The sequence below is a fragment of the Schistocerca nitens genome, chromosome 4, assembly GCF_023898315.1.
Source record: "Schistocerca nitens isolate TAMUIC-IGC-003100 chromosome 4, iqSchNite1.1, whole genome shotgun sequence".
Lineage (NCBI taxonomy): Eukaryota > Metazoa > Arthropoda > Insecta > Orthoptera > Acrididae > Schistocerca > Schistocerca nitens.
Window position 1 is genome coordinate 831,884,576 of NC_064617.1, and position 20,997 is coordinate 831,905,572.

General features: G+C 43.8%; 1 protein-coding gene across 3 annotated transcripts in view; it reads left to right on the top strand.

The window, feature by feature from the left end:
• The window catches only part of LOC126253261 (putative polypeptide N-acetylgalactosaminyltransferase 9), a 598,235-nt gene that overhangs the window by 389,354 nt on the left and 187,884 nt on the right, over positions 1–20,997 (top strand). The gene's annotated exons all lie outside the window — the stretch shown is intronic.

Below are 20,997 nucleotides of genomic sequence, written 5' to 3' on the forward strand. Positions count from 1 at the left end.
GATACGTGTCATTTTTCTGTAGGGCTTTGTACTGTACTTGCAGTTTTTGTCCAGTCGTCTACTAAAGTCCTGGGGGTACTTATGAGTAACCCCGTACATATTAAAGCTATAACCTTAAGTAGACTGTCAGTGTAAAATTCCTGCATCATTATGATCAAAGTGGCAGACGAACTTCTGTGCTCACCCATCAATCTTCCTCCCTACGTAGACTGATGGCAATAAAACATTTTCGCATTCAGAGAACAAAGTTGCTGATTGAAATTTCGTGAAAAGATCTCGCGCGTCAATAAACGCCTATGCTTTAATGATTGCCACGCTAACACGCTTATCTTATCCGTGACACTTTCTCCCCTATTTTGCAATAGTTCAAAACGAACTGCCCTTCTTTGGATTTTCTCGATATCCTCTAGCAATCCTGTCTGATAAGGATCCCATACCGCACAGCAGCCGGATGCGGTGGTCTAGCGGTTCTAGGCGCTCAGTCCGGAACCGCGCGACTGCTACGGTCGCAGGTTCGAATCCTGCCACGGGCATGGATGTGTGTGATGTCATTAGGTTAGTTAGGTTTAAGTATTACGGTATATTGATAATTTTTTACTTATGGACCGTCTGACAGCAACTGAATAAAACACAATTTTAGTGCCATACGCGTTTCGCCTTTATTTTCTGCAAGGCATCATCAGTGGCCTGGAATGTGTACATATGTTAGCTATTTTATTTACATTTTTGTCACTGTGCCTATAGGTTATAAACAGTTCTGGTGGTTGGTATTTCCTATTAAGTAGTAATGTTTTGAACTGTACTTACAGGTTGCGTGGACAGTTTCTTACATATTACGCTCCTGTTGCATTTTTGGTGTTGTTCTTCTTCTTATGAACGCCAATTTGCGGTTTTTTCCACATTCCACAGCACTATGCACTGAAAGCTTGTTTTAATGCAATGTTTTGGTTTCTGTTGCCAACTGTCAAATGTTTTTGCCAAAGATCGAATATTATTGCCAACTTATGAGTGTAAATATTGAAGTATCTGTGGTCTGTTCGTGTATGCATTTGTGTGTGTGTTTGTGTATGTGTGTGTGTGAGTGTGAGTGTGAGTGTTTTTTGGTGTGATATTAATTTTATTTTATTTTATTTTTTATTGTTTTTGTTTTTATGCTGTGTGTGTGTGTGTGTGTGTGTGTGTGTGTGTGTGTGTGTGTGTGTGTGTCCAGATGGTGTGGGGAAGATTTTTTTTTTTTTTATGTTATCATTTCCTTTATTAAGTGTAGTAGGGAGCCTGTGCTGATGTGTGTTTGTTCATTTATCACATGTTTGTTTTCTGCTATGGCTTTCTGGATGTGGAAGTTTTCTTGCATTTGTATAAGATGTTTGTCATGGTTGCTTATTCTCATTATTTTCATTTCTTGTTCCATGTTTGTAGGATGATGGTTGTAGTGTTTTAAATGCTCTGCAAATGTGGAATGGTTTGTTTCATACTTCCAACATCTGATATGTTCTTTGTATCTTGTTTCAAAATTCCTGCATGTCATGCCTATGTATACTGCATCAAAACTTTGACATTCAAGTTTATATATTCCTGATTGCTGGAATTTGTCCCTCTTGGTAGCTGGCTGGCTTACGTTGATTGAAGGGTTTGCCCAGGCTTATATGCTATTTTGAGGCCCTGTCGCTTTAGGATGTTTGCAACTCTGTGTGTTAGTTTATGTGTGTAGGTCATGCTGTACCATCTAGTTCTTTTCTGTGTGGTGTCGTCATTGTGTGTGTTTGTTGAGTGTGTTTGTAAGTTTTCAGCTTGTGAGTTCTTTTGTATTGTGGAAATGTTGTGTTTGTTTTTTATTTGTGTTTTTATGTTTTGATTGAGCCTGTGTACCACATGTATGTCATATCCGTTGTTCCTAGCTAAGTAAAAAACTATCAATATACCGTAATATTACACGCAACTGAGGAAGACAGGACTACAAAAGTTGTAGGTTTAAGTAGTTCTAAGTTCTAGGAGACTGATGACCACAGATGTTAAGTCCCATAGTGCTCAGAGCCATTTGAACCATTTGAACCGCACAGCAGTACTCCAGCAAAGGGCAGAGAAACGTAATCTAGGCTGTCTCTTTAGTAGACCTGTTGCATCTTCTAACTGTTCTGCCAATAAAACGCGGTCTTTGGTTTACCTTCATCACAATGTTATGCATGTGATCGTTTCAATTTAACTAACAGCCTTTAGATTTGTGAGATTTTCGTGTAATCTAAATTTAATGGATTCATCCTAGTACTCATGTGGATGACTTCACACTTTTTCTTATTCAGAGTCAACTACCACTTTTCGTACCATACAGTACCGTGCCTTAAGTCATTTTGCAATTGGTTTTGACGTTCTGATGATTTACTAGACCGTAAATGACAGCATCATCTGCAAACAATTTAAGATAGCTGCTCAGATTGTCTCCTAAATTGTTTATATAGATTTGCAACAGCAGAAGGCCTTTAATACTTCGCTGAGAGACGTCAGCTTTCACTTCTCTTTGACTCGATGACTTTCAGTTGATTGCTACGCACTATGGCTTTTCTTACGGGAAATCACGGATCCAGTCGCCTAACTGAAACGATATTCTACAGGACCACAATTTTATTCGAAGCCGCTTGTGGGAAATGTGTCATAAACCTTGTAGAAATGGAGAAATATGGTATTAATTTGAGATTCTGCATCGATATCATATTACTTCAGGAGAATAAAGAAATAGTTGTTCCATAAGAATGATATTTTCTGAAACTGTGCTGTGTGTCAGTAGATCGTTTTCTTCCAGGTAATTCATAACGTTCGAACACCACAGTGTCTGTTCCACAATCCTACTGAAAATCGACATTAGTGATATGAGTCTGTAATTCAGCGGATTACTCCTATTTCCTTTCTTGACTATCTGTGTGACCTGTGCAACTTTCCAGTCTTTAGGACGGATCTTTCGTCGAACGAGCGGTTGTGTATGACTGCTAAATGTGAAGCTACTGTATCATCATTATCTGAAAGAAATCTAAGAGGTATACATTCTGCACCGGAGGACTTGCCTTTATTAAATGATTGGAGTTGCTTCGCTTCACCGACGATATCTACTTCTAAGTTACTAATATTGCCTGCAGTTCATGATTGGAATTCTGTAATATTTATTTCGTCGTATTTGGTAAACGTATTTCGGAAATCCGTATTGAGTAACTACGCTGTAGTGGTACTGTCATCGCTAGCATTAGCATCGCTGTCGCGGAGTGAAGGGGTTGACTGCGTTTTGCGGCTGGTGTACTTTACATACGATCAGAATCTCTTCGGATTTTTGCCATATTTCGAGACAGATTTTCGTTACGGAAACTAATAGAAGTGCTAAATTTCGACCTTGTGTAAAATTTCGCCAGTCTTGAAGATTTAGCGTTATTTTACATTTGGCATATGAACCTATGAATTTTCTATCAAGCACCTTCAAAAGCTGTGGGACTGTGGGAAGAAGAAACTGAGGTAGCATAGCGCCAGACTGTCACGGATACCTATCGACAGCTGTATTGGTCACTTCCTGATCGCCTAGATGGCTTTTGTGTGGTTCATGCCGCCGGTGCTATCTAAATACACCGCTGGCCATAAAGATTCAAACTCCATGAAGGTGGCGTGAAGCAATCGTCTAATGGGTGTGTAGTGTATTACATGTTTTGTCATGTGAATGATAAGCATTTCAGTAGGTAAGGGAAACGGCATCTACGTTTTGTAGGCAGCTATCTCTCATTCAGAAGTCGCACTTTGTGGTTAGTCACTATAGAGAAGAAACCACAGTGCGTTGACATTGGGAGCCCCACGAACTGTCACGACACGAGAGTACAGTCCGGGCTTCCGATGAAGCATCTACAGAAACAGACGCGCTGCTAATGGTGGAAACAGCGACGACACTGGAATGAGGAGCTGTAGCACGTTGTCTTTCCAGACGAGTCCCGGATCTTCTTACGACATCACGATGGACGTATCAATCTATGGAGACCACGAAAAAGAGGAACGTTGCGAGATTTCATTGTCATAGTCAAAAGTGCCCAACATCTGACACCATGGATTGGTGAGGCGCTGGGTACACACCACCATCACGTCTGGTCCACATAACCTCTACTGTGGACCGCAGACACGTGGTAAGGCCAGTGACTGTACACTATCTGTCAGTTCTCCTGACGTTATCTTTCAACAACAGGACCGCATGATTCGCGTGTTGTCCTCACCTACCTCGATACAAAAGGTGTTCTACTGTCTCCTTGGCTAGTGTGTTCTCCAAATCTGACACCCAATGAAAACACTGGTGATAGGTTGCTGAGCCTGCCACGTCACGACTCGGCAGCCATTACGAGTGATCGGCTCTCGCATAGTACTGAAGCAGCACGGTTCAAATGGTTCAAATGGCTCTGAGCTCTATGGGACTTAACATCTGAGGTCATCAATCCCCTAGAACTTAGAACTACTTAAACCTAACTAACCTAAGGACATCACACACATCCATGCCCGAGGCAGGATTCGAACCTACGACCGTAACGGATACGTTCGTCGTAGGTCCCAGATTGATGTCTGCGATTATTTCACGTAGTGTTGCTTGTCTATTAGCACTGTCAAGTCTACGCAAACGCCGCAACTCTCGGTCGTTAATTGCAGGCCGTCGGCCACTGCCTTACCTGAGAGATAATACCTGAAATTTTGTAATCTCGGCACATTCTTCACACTCTGGATCTCTAAATATTGAATTCCCTAACGATACTCGAAATGAGATGTCCCCATAGCTCTAACTACCATTCCCGTCGTGCGGCCATAATCAGGTCGGACACCTTTTGACCTGAGCACAAATGACAACTTCGCCAATCTACTGCCCTTCTATGCCTTGCGTACGCGATAGTACCGTCATCTGTATACGTGCAAGTTGCTGCTTTTGTCACCTCAGTATATAGACAGTCGTTCTTCCCTCGGACCATAATTCGAGTGGAACGGGAAAGGGGAATGACTAGCAGTGGTACAAGGTACCCTCCGCCGTGCACCGTATGGTGACCAGTGGAGTGTGTTGGTAGATTTAGATGACTGGCCAGCCTGTAATGTTACTTCCCAATACACGTCATCGCGAGAGATGTACAGCGTCAAGAAATATTGTTTTGCACATGGTGATAACTGCCTTAGGTGGGACATGTCAGAGTACCCCGACATGCCACGTGCAGTGGGGGAAACGTTAGGTAGGCACAACGGTGGGCGTCAGCTCTAGGCGGCTGTGCGTGGGCTGGGCTAGACTCGTCCATTAGCAGAGCGCCCTCCGGGGCCGTTAGTCGGCATTATCCAGGGCGCGCCGCACCGTACCACACCAGGGCCTCCCAGGGCACCACACGGCTCCCGGGCACTCCGCGGGAGCTGATCTATGCTGCCGCCACCAGCGCATAGGCGGCACGGCCGTAGTCACGTACTGCGGCACCCGCGTGCGGGAGGTCGCCCAGATAGTAGCCGTGCCTTGCGTGCACGTAGTAATAGTAGCAGTAGTAGCTGCCACACGGAATATAAATGCGGCGTGGCTCTCCACATAGTTTTGTACGAAAGTGCTGTTTGCAGACAAAATTGCAGCGCCAGGAAGGATAGCAACCAACGAAGTGTTCCTTGTCGTGCGTGGACAGTTATTTATTTATTTTATTTTATTTTGCGTATGGCAATACAGCGACAATATTTTATGTAATTACTACAATATATAAACGAAATGTATAAAATAAAACAATGTGTAAATAGTACATGTCTAAAAAACAAGCAATAGCACAAAAGGATAAACTACAAACCCTCAAGACAAAACAGCTACACGTTAAAAGCTTGGCAAGCCTGACTAGAAACTCATTCATATATTTAAAGCTGAATATCTAGATTGCACAGCCAATCCAAAGCAGAGGGTTTCACATATATAACCTGAGAGACAGGTCCGGCGTATCTTCTTAAGGGGCATTCCTTAATAATATGGCGGACGTTCTGTTCTGGTGCTCCAAAGGTACAGGCTGGTGAGTCGCATAGACCCAACTTGTACTTATATGCATTGCATCTTGCATGGCCCGTTCTGATACGGTTTAATTTAGTCCACGTACATCTCTTCAGGTCAAAGCCCGGTAATTCCAGAGTAGGATCTTGGATACCTTGTTTATTAATTCCAGAATCATTCCAAAAGTGCCGTCATTGCTCCTTGAAGTCAGGTTGATGTTCTTGTGTATTAACCCATATAGGCTTCCGTGACTTCAAACGGGTCGATGGTATTTCGTTCAAAACATCATGGATTGGTAGATTCTGTGGGTAATCTGACTCATGAATTTTTGACCACTCTCTTGCTGCTGCTTCTTGCCTTCTCAATTGTGGAGGTGGGATATAGCTTAGAGTCTGCAGCCAAGGGACTGGGGTGGATTTAGTAGTACCCGTTATTATCCTCATACACTTGTTCAACTGGACGTCGATTTTCTTAGTATGAGTGCTCGAATGCCAGACAGCAGAGCAATATTCGGCAACAGGGCTATTGCGGCAGTACGTAAGGCGGATGCTTGAGCTCCCTAAGTCGAGCCAGCCAATTTTCTCAGGATGTTGTTGCGACTCTTCAGCTTTTGACTTCCGTTTTCTAGATGTTTTTTGTAAGTCAGGGATCGGTCTAGAGTTATGCCAAGGTATTTGGGGTTGAAGTTGTGTTTCACTCTTTGTTCACAGAAGTTCACATTCAGTTCCTGGTGGGCCATTTTATACAGTATGATAGGAAGAACACGCTATCTGATCAGGCGTATCCGGGCACCTCGACGTAAAGTAGGATTGACTACTAGATGTCAACGGAGGCAGCATGAAATGGGTCGGCGAGTATTGTGTTGGCACTAGAGAAGCAGTGACAGCAGAGCGGTTCTGTCAGGAGAGCTCACACTCAGACCTCCAGAAGTCAAACACTGAGATCGATACCAAATGTTGTACGTCGATAGTGTATCAACCAAAACTCCGATTACTCGTACTGTGCACTGTCGTCCAGCGGAACGGCCGTAAACGTTAGTTAGACGTAACACCAAAACTACGGAGCACAGGGAAAGCATAATAGTGCATTGCTAATACGTATAGCTTCCGTGGGGAAGTTTGTGGAGTGTCTGGTGGTCGTACCGAGGGTCCGTGGTGCAAATCCGAATCATGACAATATTTTTAATGTACCGGGTGATCAAAAATTCAGAATAAATTTGAAAACTGAATAAATCACGGAATAATGTAGATAGAGAAGTACAAATTGACACACATGATTGGAATGACATGGGATTTTATTGTAACCAAAGAAAAATACAAAAGGTGAGACATTGGCGTCGGATGTTATCTTTCAGCATCCCTAGAGATGTCGGTCGATCACGATACACTTGCGACTTCAGGTAACCCCAAAGCCAATAATCGCACGGACTGAGGTCTGGGGACCTGGGAGGCAAAGCATGACGAAAGTGGCGGCTGAGCACACGAACATCACCAAACGACGTGCGCAAGAGATCTTTCACGCGTCTAGCAATACTTTGTTTTGTTTTGTTCTAATAAAACCCCAAGTCATTCCAAGCATGTGTGTCAATTTTTACCTCTCTATCTACATTATTCCGTGGTATATTATGTTTTCAAATTCATACTGACTTTTTGAGCACTCGGTATTATGCGTGAAAGTGTGGGTCTATTAATACTTCCGTACGTGTGATGCAGTTGTTTCTTTATTTTAATGCTCCGATTGTTTATGTTTATTCTGTGAAACTACAAATGCCTTAACTCCTTCGTCAAGAGTGGTGTCTGTTCTGTCGCACATGTCAGACAGAGAACCACATCTATCTCTACAAATGTACTCTATAGGTTTGCTACTTTCAACTAAGGAAGCAAAATCAGACTGCCGTAAGAACATTGGTACAAACTGCCCGGGTTCCCGGGTTCGATTCCCGGCGGGGTTAGGGATTTTCTCTGCCTCGTGATGGCTGGGTGTTGTGTGCTGTCCTTAGGTTAGTTAGGTTTAAGTAGTTCTAAGTTCTAGGGGACTTATGACCACAGCAGTTGAGTCCCATAGTGCTCAGAGCCATTTGAACCATTGGTACAAACTCCTAAAGTCCTTCTGCATATCAGGATATTGTTCTCCCATATAACAGTTTCACGCGTAAACGGTTAAAAAAAAGTGCTATCAGTGTTGTTTGAACAGTGGACCCTTGGCACGCCAGCCTCATGTTCTACCAATTTTCTTAAAAATTTTGTTTGTTAATGTTCGTTGTATTTGGTCGTAGTGGAAGTATCATGACATATACTGAAGTTCGTTGTTGATCCGTTCACTCAGTATTATTTATTTAGCGTATGGCTAATACAGACATATCATGAAATTAAATTACATATACATATGTACATATTGACACACAAGAAACTTAAGTTTGTCTTTACAGCTGAATATCCAGTTCTTCAATCCAGCGCACTGCATCCGGAGTTGCTAGCAGGAAGTCCTCTTCGGCGCCGTGATAGGCTCGAATCCTGCATTCACTGACAATGTGGTGAACAGTCTGGTATGGAGCCCCGCAGTCACAAGCTGGATTAGGCAGCTTCTTTCACTTAAAGAGAGCTTTCCTGCACCGGCCATGGGCGGTACGGATTCTGTTGAGAGTAGTCCAGGTCTTACGTGGTAGGTCGAATCCACTTGGAAGTTTAGCACCTGAGAAGATTTTATGCAGGTGCACATCTGTCACTGCTTCCCACCGACCTTTCCATTCTTCAAGAGGTTTTAAATCCTTGGCAACCATGTCAGCAGCATCGCACAGAGTTGGCTAGCGTGATTTCAGTCTCTTACGATTTAAAAGTGGCAGGTCGCTATGCACAGATAGGTTAGATTCCTGGAGATCTTGTGGAATTCTCTCATAAGGGCAGAACATCTGCGTAGATCAGGAGGCATTATACCGGTTAACAGTGGAAGCCAATAAACTGGAGTAGAACTGATTGCGCCAGATATTACGCGCATTGTCGTATTTAGCTGGGTATCAAAAAGCCTTGCATGTTGACTGTTCGTCCAAACAGGTGCACAGTACTCAGCACTTGAGTACACCAAGCCCAGAGCTGAAGACCGCAGGGTGGTTGCTGAAGATCCCCAGGTAGTTCCACGTAGCTTATTCAGGATGTTGTTTCGAGTCCTCAACTTTTGAGCTAAGTTAAGGTGTTGTTTGAAGCATAGTGTACGATCCAGGATGACACCAAGATATTTTGGGTTCCAATTATGACGAAGAATTCTGCCTCTCAAACTTACTTCCAGATTTACGTTCGCCAACCGATTATTTAGGTGGAAGCAACACACTTCGGTTTTACTCACACTGGGTTGGAGTCTCCAGATTTTGAAGTAATTATCTAATGCAGACTCAGTTTTTTTTTTTATCACAGAGATCGAAGACGTTGAGGTATAGTGCCGGCACCAATTCACCCACACGATATCTAGAACATAATCATTCTAAGATACGCTTTTCCTGTATCCGTAGTTCCAGTGTTTCCTTTAGGTATCGTTTACGCATGTTCTACTGGACTACAGCACACAGCACGAACTAAATCTTTGTTTTGGTTGATCCTCTATCTACACACAACGTTTGGTACCGATCTCAGTGTCTGACATCTCGAGGTTTGAGTGTGAGTGACTTCATACATGGATTAATCACTGGTTGTCACCTGAGTATTAGATCCATGAGGAACATTCTAAGTATTCTAAAGCTGCCCAAGTCGACAGTTGATGATGTGAAGGAACAGAAACAGCTAAACAAAGACCAGGCAGAGCTAATGTTTTCAGAGATAGGGACCATCGATTATTGCGGCGAAGGGTTGTAAAAAATCGCAGAAAAATCAGAGGAAGGAATCCAAAGTGCTGGCAGCGGTCCATCTAGTATAGTGACAGTGCATCGGAACTTAAAAAGAATATGGCAAAGTGGTCGAGCACTTTCTCATAGCCGCACATTTCTGTACTCTGTTCTAAGCGACGCGCGAGGTGGTGTAAAGAGCGAAGCCACTGGCACGTGAATGACTGGAAACGGGTGATCTGGCGTGATGAATCACGCTACACTCTTTCGCAGTCCTGTGGAAGGGTTTAGGTGCAGCGAATTCGTGGAGAACGTTACCTGCCGTCATGTGTAGTGCCAACAAGGAAGTACAGAGGGTGTGGTGTTAGGGTACGGCGGTGTTTCTCGTGGTTAGCGTGTGGTCCCCATATTGCGGTAAATGCAAAATAATGTTGTTTTGTTTGGTTTTGTGTTGTTTTAAGACGCAAAAACAACGAGGGTCATACGCGCACATGTCAGAATCGTAGAAAACGAAGACAAAAAGTTCAACTGTGTGTGAAATCTTACGGGACTTAACTGCTAAGGTCATCAGTCCCGCCGACCAGTGTGGACGAGCGGTTCCCAGGCGCTTCAGTCTGGAACCGCGCGACCGCTACGGTCACAGGTTGGAAACCTGCCTCGGGCATGGATGTGTGCGATGTCCTTACGTTAGTTAGTTTTAAGTAGTTCTAAGTTCTAGGGGACTGATGACCTCAGATGTTAAGTGCCATAGTGCTCAGAGCCATTTTTTCATCAGTCTCTAAGCTTACGCACTACTTAACCTAAATTATCTTACGGACAAACACACACACACCCATGCCCGAGGGAGGACTCGAACCTCCGCCGGGACCAGCCGCACAGTCCATGACTGCAGCGCCTTAGACCGCGCAGCACGAAGACAAAAAAAAAAAAAAAGAGTTAAAACCGACTAAACGTTAAGTACAAACGAAGGAAGAAAATACAGCTAAAAACAGGTACTTGCGTAAAGATCCATAAAATACGCCACAGAGAAACAGAGGTCCTGAAATAAAGATTAGATGTCCTTCGCCATATTGCTACGACGGATAAAACGTAAAGCGCGGTCGACAGCCGATGCGTCATTCTCTAAAACGGCCGATAACTCAGACTGTAAACGTAAATTGGAACGTAATGGTTAAAAAAATGGCATTCCGTCACGAAATGGAGAACCGTCAAAGGTTGAGGGCAGTGAGCACAAAGTGGTGGGGGAACACAACTTAAGAAACGGCGATGGCTGAACAAACAGTGCCCAATACGCAACCTAACTAAAATGATCTCCGCACGGCGAGAGAGCCGAGAAGAGGTCGTCCAAGCTGCTGGGAGAGGTTTAATTTCCTGAAGCTTTTTCCGTGAAGGGGGGGGGGGGGGGACCAGGTTTGATGCCAAAGTGACGTCACCTGCTGACAGACGGCAACAAAGACATCGTCGGAGGGAGCGGAAGGACTAGGGCGCCGAGGTACCAGGATTGCAGCCTTGACAGCAGCGTCAGCAGCCTCGTTTCCCGTCAGACCAAAGTGGCCAGGAATCCACATAAACATCACAGTGGCTTCATAGAGAGTGAGCAAGTGACAGCTTTCCTGCACCCTTTGCACTAACGTATGGACGGTGTACAGCACGCAGAGGCTCTGAAAGGCATTGAGACAGTCGGAGAAGATGACGCAACTGAAAAGCCTGTGTCGCCAGATGTAGTGCTCGGCCTGATAAAGGGCGAAGAGCTCTGCTGAAAATACTGAGCAGTGTTCCAGAAGCGGCTACCGAAAAACGTCAGTGCCAATGACGAAGGCACACTCGACACCGCGGTCAGTCCGAGGGACGTTGGTGTACACAAAGGTACACTACTGGCCATTAAAATTGCTACACCACGAAGATGACGTGCTACACACGCGAAATTTAAATTAGCTATTCAGAGCATTCACACAAGGTTGGCACCGGTAGCGACACATACAACGTGCTGACGTGAGGAAAATTTCCAACCGATTTCTCATACACAAACAGCAGTTGACCGGCGTTGCCTGGTGAAACGTTGTTGTGATGCCTCGTGTAAGGAGGAGAAATGCGTACCATCACGTTTCCGACTTTGATAAAGGTCGGATTGTAGCCTATCGCGATTGCGGTTTATCGTATCGCGACATTGCTGCTCGCGTTGGTAGAGATCCAATGACTGTTAGCAGAATATGGAATCGGTGGCTTCAGGAGGGTAATACGGAACGCCGTGCTGGATCCCAACGGCCTCTTATCACGAGCAGTCGAGATGACAGGCATCTTATCCGCATGGCTGTAACGGATCGTGCAGCCACGTCTCGATCCCTGCGTCAGCAGATTGGGACGTTCGCAAGACAACAACAATCTGCACTAAAAGTTCGACGACGTTTGCAGCAGCATGGACTATCAGCTCGCGGACCATGGCTGCGGTTACCCTTGCCGCTACATTACAGACAGGAGCGCCTGCGATGGTGTACTCAACGACGAACCTGGGTGCACGAATGGCAAAACGTCATTTTTTCGGATGAATCCAGGTTCTGTTTACAGCATCATGATGGTCGCATCCGTGTTTGGCGACATCGCGGTGAACGCACATTGGAAGCGTGTATTCGTCATCGTCATACTGGCGTATCACCCTGCGTGATGTTATGGGGTGCCATTGGTTACACGTCTCGGTCACCTCTTGTTCGTATTGACGGCTATTTGAATAGTGGACGTTACATTTCAGATGTGTTGCGACCCGTGGTTCTACCCTTCCTTCGATCCCTGCGAAACCATACATTTCAGTAGGATAATGCACGACCGCATGTTGCAGGTCCTGTACGGGACTTTCTGGATACAGAAAATGTTCGACTGCTGCTCTGGCCAGCACATTTTCCAGATCTCTCATCAATTGAAAACGTCTGGTCAATGGTGGCCGAGCAACTGGGTCATCACAATACGCCAGTCACTACTCTTGATTAACTGTGGTATCGTGTTGAAGTTGCATGGCCAGCCGTACTTGTACACCCTATCCAAGCTCTGTTTGACTCAATGCCCAGTTGTATCAAGGCCATTATTACGGCCAGAGGTGGTTGTTCTGGGTACTGATTTCTCAGGATCTATGCACCCAAATTGCGTGAAAATGTAATCACATGTCAGTTCTAGTATATTTGTCCAATGAATACCCGTTTATCATCTACATTTCTTCTTGATGTAGCAATTTTAATGGCCTGTAGTGTACTATCGCAAAATTCCGTGCGAAGGCCGGGAAACTCGTGGTGATAGAGCAAGGCTGGCCTAGTCTCCCTAGGAAGCGAATGAAGGCCGAGGTGAACACGGCCCGTCGCACGAAGCCAAGGTTGTGATGGTTTCACACCCATCGGAAAAGGGACAGGTAGCGTGAAGTTAAACTGCTGGAGCAAGAGCCGATAACTAAGAAAATGATTAATTCGTTGATATCAGCCTTAATGTTCAGGCTAAAAAGTATTTAAACACATACGATATTTCTCTTATTTCACCAACCACGGAGTGCACAGATATCTTGAATCTGCATCATAGCCACTCTCTCACGCATTACCTGTTCCTGGTAAAACAGTATAATATATAAATATCCTATACCTATCAGTTATTTGTACAGATTTCTTCTGTAAAAGATAATAGGTGGTGGTGGTGGTTAGTGTTTAACGTCCCGTCGACAACGAGGTCATTAGAGACGGAGCGTAAGCTCGGGTTAAGGAAGGATTGGGAAGGAAATCGGCCGTGCCCTTTCAAAGGAACCATCCCGGCATTTGCCTGAAACGATTTAGGGAAATCACGGAAAACCTAAATCAGGATGGCCGGAGACGGGATTGAACCGTCGTCCTCCCGAATGCGAGTCCAGTGTGCTAACCACTGCGCCACCTCGCTCGGTGGTAGATAATAGGTGAGATGGTATAGGAACCATAATATTAGTGCTTACAAAGTCCATAAATGTTGCAAAAATCGCGTTATTTATGTATACTCGTAGTACCGATTAGCTACAGTAAAGGATACTAGGAGCACAATTCCTTCTTTGTACTGGACGCTGCTTGTACGCAACAGTGATTCAACACGACATTGTCTTACCTAGTAGACGTTAGGTGTGAAGAAACTAGCGTTCGGATATTCATACTCTCTCAGCTACTTAAATTACTTCTTTGGCTCAGAGATGACGCACCGTGCCAGTAATAATATCTGTGAAAGCATCCTGCGATAATGAGTATCAGTTTGTTGATTTATCATACGTGGGAGGTAATGAAGAAAACTGATTAGCTTTGAAGGCAAATTCCTGCTGTTCCTAGGGCGCCAGTAGGTTTTGCAACGGGGATCTCTAAACCGTGGACATGGCTAACAGATTCGTAAGTGCTGTATGTATTCGAATTCTTATAAAATTAGTAAATACTGCTTTTTGTTTTCTAGAAATGAAGAATGCACTTTTGTAACGGCAGTACAATCTGCATAGAGCTCAAAAATTATTCTTTGGAAAAAAATTGGAAGAGAAATGTTTAGACTGACGTATTATCACCGTCCTTGTCCGCTCATCATCGTCATTTCAACAGATATCTGGCTGCTGACCGTTGTGGCCGAGCAGTTCTAGGCGCTTCAATCGGGTACCACGCGACCGCTACGGTCGATGGTTCGAATCCTGCCTCGTACACGGATGTGTGTGATGTCCTTAGGTTAGTTAGGTTTAGGTAGTTCTAGGTTCTACGGGACTGATGGCCTCAGATGTCAAGTTCCGTAGTGCTCAGAGCCATTTGAACCATTTAGATATCTGGCTACACGTTAACACCAAAATCAAATTAAAAAATTTCTTCATTTGTGGGTTTAAGTAGCGTTGTGTGTTGTTAATTAAAAAATATGGTTCAAACGTCTCTAAGCACTATGCGACTTAACATCTGAGGTCATCAGTCCCCTAGAACTTAGACCTACTTAAACCTAACTAACCTAAGGACATCACACACATCCATGCCGAGGCAGGATTCCAACCTGCGACCGTAGCAGCAGCGCGGTTCCGGAATGAAGCGCCCAGAACCGCTCGGCCACAGTGGCCGGCTGTTATTTTAAACTAGTTCTTTTCTTTGCACCAAACCTGCTTTCAATTACAGTTATATGGAATTTTGTTCATTAGAAAAGCATTTTATAATGGGAGTTAAGGCATTTCTAATGAAAGCATATATGAAATAGGGGTTTGGAACGGTTGTACAAACTAAATTTTGTCGTATGTAGCTGTAGGTGCGTTGTTTTACATTAGGCCCCCCTCTCTGTGTTTTTACTTGTCGTAGATTTCTCTGTTACATAACACAACTTTCATGAATTTAACTTCCAACTGTCGCTATTCATAAACATTAAGTTAGCAGCGCTGTGTCTGTCTGGAATCATAAATGGCTGAACCAGCCTTCAAACAAACAAACAAACAAACACACACACACACACACACACACACACACACACACACACACACAGAGAGAGAGAGAGAGAGAGAGAGAGAGAGAGAGAGAGATATTGTGTGTGTTACTAACACACTCAAAATTTCTTGACAGCACAATCTTTCTTTCGAAGTTATATGTCATTCCAAATTTAAATTATTATATATGGATTTTGAAACAGGAAGCTCTTAATTTTCAGATCTCGCCGTATTTTATGGAAGCTAAATATGTAGCAGACGCTTTCTAAATTTAACTTATATCATGTCTTTCTCTGCCTGCGCTATTGGACTTACTGCGTTCCATAGTCGGAAACTGGCCTGATTTTCGCTAATCACTTAACATTCCATAACTATTTAAGCGATTTTTTAATATTCACAGAATTACGATTTTAAAATATATGTATCGTTAACTATTTGTTAACGTCTTATCCTAAGAAACACTTTGACTTAACGGATAACATTTACTTATTTCTGTTTGATCCAATGATTGTATTCTTACTCAGGAGCAGAAACTGACGGACGGTCTAATTTGTATATGCTTGCTTACGTCACGGTAGATACTCCGAACATTAAAGCAGTTGCATATTCTAAAATTGTTTTTGTGGCTGTTTGATTTCAGCTCCCACGGGCGATTTTCACTCTGTTCAAACGCCCTTAGCGTATTTGAGTAGTGATTGTGTTGTTATGCTTCTAACTGCTATATAAAAAGAAACGAAGCTAGTTTGTGCAGAGTGGTGCAAAGGAATATAGGACTGATCGGGAGCTATTCATATCCTTTATTTAATTGAAGAGAATCATATTTTATCTTTATTAAATAGGAAGACACAGACGAATTTTGGTAGATTTCCTGAATTTGAAAAATCGTACTGCTGGGCGACAACTCAATATCCTATGTAGCTGGTGAATTACTAAATTGCTGTACTCACACTGTCTTTTAGATGGAAAGGTTCTCGTTTACAAAGGTTCACGTTTACAAGTAATGGCAGGTGAGGAGATATTCGTCAATTTTTGTGCACACAATCAGGTGTGTGTCTTCATTAATTCGGAAGTTTTCTGGCCATTCAGAGTCTCTGTAACGTATGAGTGTAATAACGTTCCCCAGTTATTATTTAGCACTTTTTTGCACAGTGCGCAGTGGTGTAATAAACCGTTTGTCAGACATTAACTAGCATGGATAAGACTTTTAATCATCTTTCCTTGATTAACCCCTCCTCCTCCTCCTCCTCCTCCTCCACCACCACCACCACCACCACCACCACCACCGAGTGAGGTGGCGCGGTGGTTAGCACACAGGATTCACATTCAGGAGGACGACGGTTCAAACCCGCGCCCCGACATCTTGATTTAGGTTTTCCGTGATTTCCCTAAATCGCTTCAGGCAAATGACGGGATGGTTCCATTGAAAGGGCAGGGCCGACTTAATTCCCCATCCTTCCGTAATCCGATGGGACCGATGACCTCGCTGTTTGGTTCTCTCCGCCAAATCAGTAACCAACCAACCAACTAGCCAACCAACCAACCAACCTCCTTCTCCACCACCACCACCACCATTCGAGCACATTCACATCCACAGGGAAACCTTACTCTCTTCCTATTATAAAATGATAGAGGTACCGTTAACCTTATTTCAGTGTACTGACGAAATTCTTTATACGTGCCATTCATATAATACAAGTTATGCTCAGTAAACTGCTATTTGATCGTCTACTAAAATTGATTGGCCCGACCCCCTAGCTGAGGTGACAGCGTGTTTGACTGTCATGCGGAGAAGCCTCGTTTAGTTCCCCGTACTGCTAGGGGTTTTTCCTTGGTGAGAGGACAGGAACGGGATGTCCTCAACCAGTTGATAAGTTACTATGACTGGGAATGCGCTGTGCTGGTCACATGCCCCACCATACTCCATCCGAAAGTCGCCATTAGAAGAGAACGAGATAGTAATCGGTCTGCATCGCATGGTCCTCAGGGCTTGAATGCGACGTGTCTAAAACAAATATACGGGGCGTTCCGAAAGTATTCTTTCAAACTGATAAAATTGATACAGAAGGTATAAAACATGAAACAAATAAATTTACATCTACATGGATACTCTGCAAATCACATTTAAGTGCTTGGCAGAGGATTCATCGAACCACGTTCACAATTCTCTATTATTCCAATCTCGTATAGCGCGCGGAAAGAATGAACACCTATATCTTTCCGTACGAGCTCTGATTTCCCTTTTTTATCGTGGTGATCGTTCCGCCCTATGTAGGTCGGTTTCAACAAAATATTTTAGCATTAGGAGGAGAAAGTTGGTGATTGGAATTTCGTGAGAAGATTTAGTCGCTACGAAAAACGCCTTTCTTTTAATGATGTCCACCCCAAATCCTGTATCATTTCTGTAACACTCTCTCCCATATTTCGCGATAATACAAAACGTGCTGCCTTTATTTGAACTTTTTCGATGTACTCCGTCAGTCCTATCTGGTAAGGATCCCACACCGTGCAGCACGATTCTAAAAGAGGATGGAGAAGCGCAGTCTCCTTAGTAGATCTGTTACATTTTCTAAGTGCCCTGCCAATAAAACGCAGCCTTTAGTTAGCCTTCCCCACAACATTTTCTATGTGTTCTTTCCAATTTAAGTCTTTCGTAATTGTAATTCCTAGGTTTTTAGTTGAATTTATGGCCTTTAGATTTGACTGATTTATCGTGTAACCGAAGTTTAAGGGATTCTTTTTAGCACTTATGTGGATGAAATCACACTTTTCGTGATTTAGGGTCGACTGCTAATTTTTGCACCATACAGATATCTTTTCTAAATCGTTTTGCAATTTGTTTTGATCTTCTGATGGATTTAATAGCCGATAAACGACAGAATCATCTGCAGACAAACTAAGACGGCTGCTCATATTGTCTCTCAAATCGTTTATATAGATAAGGAACAGCAAATGACCTATAACACTACTTTGGGGAACGCGAGAAATCATTTCTGTTTTACTCGATGACTTTCCGTCAGTTACTACGAACTGTGACCCCTCTGACAGGAAATCATGAATCCAGTCACACAACCGAGACGATACTCCATAAACACGCAATTTCATTACAAGCTGCTTGCGCGGTACAGTGTCAAAAGCCTTCCGGAAATCCAGAAATACGGAATCAGTTCGAAATCTCTTGTCAATAGCAGTCAACACTTCGTGCGGGTAAAGAGCTAGTTGTGCTTTACAAGAACGACGTTTTTTAAATCCGTGTTGACTGTGTGTCAATAGACCGTTTTCTTCGAGGTAATTCATAATGTTCGAACACAATGTATGTTCTAAAATCCTGCTGCATATCGACGTTAATGTTATGGGCCTCTAAAGTAGTGGATTTCTCCTACTACCTTTCTTAAATACCGGTGTGACCACTTTACGGTACACGACTGCTATTGTTGATGATAGGGAAGATTTACACAGAATATAGTTTAGCATGCTAATTACAGGAGTCCCATTCACAGGAACTGCTCGAATACACAACTGCCCTGTACGCACGCTGTACATCATCAGACAGTTGACTGTCGTGTCCGAAGTTAGCTGGCATTTCCGCCCTAATTGTACCAGTAGCGACGGCAATTATATCGATGAAGTCTTCTTACATTTCCACAACCGTTTCATACACCAGATGCTTCATATGCCCCCAGAGGAGGGAATCAGACAGGAGAGGTCAGGTGGCGTGGGTGGCCGGGCAATGGGGCCACCTCGATCGACTTTTCGATTCTAGGCGATGTATCTCAGATAACTGCTCAGATGATTCCTCGCACTAGTGGATCGCAGATGATTCGTCACTGCAATGCGAAAATGGGTTAGAGCCCCATCGTGGTGAAAATATATCCTTTGTCTGACATTCACAGGTACAGCCAAACCATCGGTACACGGAGTAGTTTTGAATTTCAGGACACATTGAGCCGGCGACACCGACAGACATGTTCCGTAACATTACAAGTTAACATCAGAGACCTTATGCTCCTTGTCGAAATATATTTGTTCTGGGCCCCGCGGCTGCCTCCGTTGGAGGTTCGAGTCCTCCCTCGGGAGTGTGTGTGTGTGTGTGTGTGTGTGTGTGTGTGTGTGTGTGTGTGTTTTGTCCTTAGCGTAAGTTAGATTAAGTAGTGTGTAAGCCCATAGGAACTTACCACAAATTTCCAAAAATTTCTTCTCATGTTCTGTACTCTCTGGAATTAATTGAAATTAGAAATAAAAATAAATTAGAAATAAAAATAAATAAAAAATCGATTGAGGTCGAACATATAAACGCGACAGTGAAAGTTTCCGGCTTCGGAGAGGTGTGACGCACGTAAACGTGGTCGCTTGTACTCCAAATGCGAGGTGCATTCAAGAGTGCTGAGGATTCATTAATTGATAAAGTTGCATATTTTAAGATTGTGATGGTTTACATTAATATTTTCTAAATATCGAGATTTGGCAAAAAGGGCTACATTTAACTTTGTTAAAACTACCATTTTTGGTCAAACAGAGTACAAAACACTGCACTCGGGTACCAAGGAATGGATGACCTCTGACCTTCGAGAGTGAGCTTCTAAAGTATGTCGCGACCCACATCAGGATACGGCAGTGATTAGCAGCGCCAATTGCTAGTACCAATAACACTTGATGGCCATATGTGGTGTGTGGTGAGCGTTTCCTGTCTACCTGTCGGATCTCCGAATCTTTTCTGAAGTAATTAGATAGCCACAGGGCTTTTGGGCCAGAACAAAGCTGGCGACACTTATTCCGACAGATTTTGCAAATGTAACAGAGTTGGAAATTAATCCGGGTCGGGCAGTAAACGTTTACTATTAAATTGTGAAGTGTTACCTCGCGTGATTTGTCTAGAGGGCGATACTGGCCCTGAACGGGCATGTGATTTCGAGCGAAGCCACGGAAGCTTTGGGGACAGAGAAAAGAGAAGTTTCAACGCGTCCAGTCATTATCGCCGTATCTAGGTCAACAATACACATTAACTGCATCCGAATTGTAGATTACAGCAAGTATCTAATTTATTACGACAAAGCATAGTGCCAGATTGAAGTAGGCACACCTGTAGTGCTGATGTAGACAGAAATGAAAGTGTCTGGACGCATGACTCGCATTTAATGTCTTTTTTTTTTGTGCTTGAGAGTGGTGTGTTGTTTGACTGAAGCTGGTAGTTTTAATAAGATGACATCCAACTATCATGCCAGACCATTTTTATATATGTGTTGTCTAAAAATGGTTCAAATGGCTCTGAGCACTATGCGACTTACTTCTGAGGTCATCAGTCGCCTAGAACTTAGAACTAATTAAACCTAACTAACCTAAGGACATCACACACATCCATGCCCGAGGCAGGATTCGAACCTGCGACCGTAGCGGTCGCTCGGTTCCAGACTGGAGCGCCCAGAACCGCACGGCCACTCCGGCCGGCAAGTGTTGTCTATTCTTGCGGACATGTCCTACGGATTAGGAATCATTCTGATCCAGCAGCGACTATGAATCAAGATACGAAGGAGTTCAAGACATTAGCTGCCGGTGGACACTGATTTATATCAACAGGCCAAGTCATAAATTTCCGCCGGAGCGGAATTCGAACCCAGGTCTCCTACGTACTAGGAAGATGCACTGACCACTACGGCCGCCCGGAGTGGCCGAGCGGTTCTAGGCGGTGCAGTCTGGAACCGCGCGACCGCTGCGGTCGCGGGTTCGAATCCTGCCTCGGGCATGGATGTGTGTGGTGTCCTTAGG